The 3,692-nt window shown below is 40.0% G+C and overlaps 1 protein-coding gene across 1 annotated transcript in view; it reads left to right on the forward strand.

Moving 5' to 3' along the window:
* Positions 1-1,938, forward strand: part of gemin7 (gem (nuclear organelle) associated protein 7) — a 9,742-nt gene extending 7,804 nt beyond the window's left edge. The window contains exon 3 of the transcript XR_004331164.1: positions 1,929-1,938. The gene's annotated coding sequence lies outside the window, so the exon portion shown is untranslated. The remainder of the gene's footprint in view (positions 1-1,928) is intronic.
* Positions 1,939-3,692: the final 1,754 nt, after the last annotated feature.

A 3,692-nucleotide genomic window follows, 5' to 3' on the forward strand; every position in this document is an offset into this window, starting at 1 on the left:
ATATATATATATATATATATACACTACTGGTTGGACATTTATGTTGGCTTCAGGATGAATTATAATCACTTTTGTGACTCGCTGACTTTTCATATAGCTCAATCATCAGGTCAAAGTTTTCTTTTGTCCAGTGTTTTGGTTTTGACCAAATACTATTAACATTCAGATCGCTAATTAGCTAATGTTAGCATGCAAACTCACTGAACTAAAATTTGCATGTGTTTATACAGGACATATGCCAAACATCCGCATGTTAGCTTTGTCACTAGCATTTAACTCACAGTAACTTTACAGCCTGGAAGACTCTCAATTTTGTTTTATGGTGCCTTAAAATAATAATACTTTGTATACTAGCTGTTACTGGTTTGGTATCTCATATATTGTATATATTTATGTAGCCTACACATGCATACATTCATCATTTACTGATTCTGCTTTTATTTGTCCTCTCAGGTTAATTTAACTAAATATTTCCCGTTACTATTGTCTTTACAATTTGGATGTTAACTTTATATATTCTTTACTTTACATTCGTTCGTATTGTTTATAGTGGGTCAGGCTCAATAAAACCCACTTCACATTTTCAATGGTCAAGCAGTAGTTTTATGATCAAATGACTTCCTGCCTCACCTCTAAAACAAGATTTCAATCAAAGGTTGCACAGAAACTGAAGAACCACTGGTCACCTAGTGCAAGTTTCCATTTCAGTGCAACAATCCTTTAATTAGACAAAAATAGGAAGTAGTCATGTGGTATTTGAGAAGTGGTTTCCCGTTGGAACCGGCTGTAGAGCACAGACCCAATCCTGACTTCTGCTGTGTGTGCCCACTTTCAAAACGGATCATATTATTATTATTATTATCAGCATCTTACGTGGGAAAACATATGGTAGCACTCCAGCGAGCAGAAATTCCTTTCGAAATGTTTCCATGACCTTAAATGACTACATTGCTTTTAAAGATATGTGCTTATGGTGATTGTGAGGGAGGTTGAATGATGGTGTTTGTGGAGGGGAGGCTACCTTGGCAGAGGAGGTGGTTGTCTGCTGCAGAGCTATTTAATCAGGGGGAAGATCGCATACTTGTTAAAGTTTATCTTCCTATGGTCATTAGGTAAGTCTGTGGGACAAACTTTAGGTGTTTCAAACAAGGAGGAAGGGATGCTGCTGAACACCAGTGGTGGAATGGAACTACATACATTTATTAAAGTGCTGTGCCTAACTATAATTCAGTGTGATTTTTACTTCTTGTCCTATATTCTTGTGCATGACTAAATACTTTTGACTCTTACTTACTAATTGAGCATTCTTATAGTGTTTTATTTTTATTACAGTGTTAAATATCTTCTCCACCCTGTCTCCACCTGTCTTCCACCTTAACCTGTCATTTTCTCTCCCTTCCCGCTTACATCTTCCTTCACTCCTCCGTCTCTTTTAGATCACCTGTTTCCCTTCCCGGTTTAAATACCACACAGCCCCCACTCCACCTAAACAGCTTAAAACACTTAAACTGAGTCATTTCACCTTCATGTTTTCTGCCTTCATCAAAACAGCATTTCAGTGGACTCAGAGGCTGAACTAATTGCTTATAATTTTACTTAGACACGCACTCACGTCCAACCCCTGCGCCTCACTTCTCCAGACGGCAATCGCAATCTCTGCCTTACTTGTTTCCTCCCTTCCTCTCTGACGCTCTTTTTTTAATTATTTACCCCAAGAGACGTGATTTACTTGTGTCAGGGACAAGGACATCTGCCTATTAGCAAGTGCCACTGACGTAGCCATCGCCATCCCCTCCTCCTTATTATCCCCCTTTCCTCATCCGCCTTCTTCTCCCGCCTCTCCTCCTCCTACCTTACTCAAATTGGGGTCACCAACCTTCATCGTGCAGCCTGGTGAATCATCAGTGGGACTCGCGCTGCACAAGGAGGAGAGACAGTGCCCGCCCAGGATACTTCCGTCCTCCTTCCAAAATGACCAGGGTAACCCGACATTGTCTGCTCTCTGCTGTCACATCACTCTGTCGCACAGAGAGGAATAAAGAAATAGAGGGAGAGGTGGAATGTGAATGAGGGACGTAGTGGTTAGCAGGGACTTTGTGAAAGATACAGTATAATGTCTGCATAGTCACATCAAAGCTCCCCACTTTTTTCTTGCTTCATCAAACAGCCATTGTCGTGTCATGATGTAGTCACCCCATTAGTAATCTTGCTCACTGCATGAACAAGGAGGACAGAAAGTATACAAGAAATGCAGCTTATACCCTACCATTGCCTTAGCGTTTTTGCAATTGCTCTTAGTTGTCATGTTTATAACATATCCCACATATGTTTGTCACAGTGAGGTCCAGTACTAAAGAGTCACTTCACCCAAATTCCAAAAAAGTAGATTGGCAACCCAGGAACCCTAGAAATTACAAACACATCGGACAGTTCTGCACATCATAACTTTTGTCCAATAAAGAGTACCAACGCAGGAAGTAACGTGCGTGTGTGTAGCACGGCTGTTAGTAAGGCTGTGGAGGTCAGGGTGGTGGATCAGCGTATAGTATAGCATGTCATGCGGGAGTATACCTTCCGTCACAGACCAGCAATTAATTTAATCACCTAACCCCAACCATACCTTTGCCATAGTTTATTTGTCATAACCACTATATTTACCGTGCCTACGCCTAACCATTCATTTCCTGTATTTAACAGAACATGACTCCTCTCTCCTGCATGAAAGTCAAACACGCTACACACCCATCTACTGTATGACCCCAACTAAGGCTGGGAAATAGTACTAAATACCTTTAAGTTATCAATGGAATTAACCCAGTACCAAGTAGTATTTAAAACCTTTTCCGTCAAACGATACCTGCATTTTATCCATTTTGTACTCCGATAGCGAAAAACTGCAAGCGTTCTTTGCTTTAGTGCGATATGTGATTGGCAATAGCAACAACTCATACAGTCTTTGGTTTGGTGAAGTCGAGTGCTGTGTATTTAACAGAGTTGGCATTTTAGTGTGCTGAGATGCTTCAACACACATGATGGGTGAAGTCAAAGTAATTACATTGGTATTACTTTAATGGTACTACTTTTGGTATGGGTATCGACATTTTTTTAAACGATACCCAGCCCCGCCTCCTCTCCATTACCTTCCATCTTGCTACATAAAGGCCACACACCACTCTTCCTGTTCTTAGTGTTATTGGGCAAAAGTTATTCAATGTTTATGCAATTACTGGTATTACTGGGGTGGGAAATCACATTTGTATGTTAAAAGAATTCCAGATTCAGTGTCCCAGTAATAAACCACGGAACATGCTGCGAACGGTTTTAATAGAGACTATTTCTTTGGTTGGTGGGCAAATGAAACCAAAACTATCTGTGTGTGAGATACACTGAGTAAAAAATAGTGGTTTTTGATATTTTGATACTAAAACTTTAATCAAACTGTTATTTTAACATTCCAGAAGTTAGACACTATATATACAGATTGATATTTGTTATCTTTACAAATGATGACAACAAACTCTCACAGAGGGCCTCAGAAAACAAATTAGAAACGTTATGTTTATGTTTCTTAATTGAGCTAAACCCTCTTGTTTCGCTTTGGCCCCACCAACGCAAAGTGTTTATAACTGGACAGAATGTTGAGAACAGCAGGACTGTGTGTGTGTTTGTGTGTGTGTGTGTGTGTGTGTGTG

The sequence above is a fragment of the Etheostoma spectabile genome, chromosome 3, assembly GCF_008692095.1.
Source record: "Etheostoma spectabile isolate EspeVRDwgs_2016 chromosome 3, UIUC_Espe_1.0, whole genome shotgun sequence".
Lineage (NCBI taxonomy): Eukaryota > Metazoa > Chordata > Actinopteri > Perciformes > Percidae > Etheostoma > Etheostoma spectabile.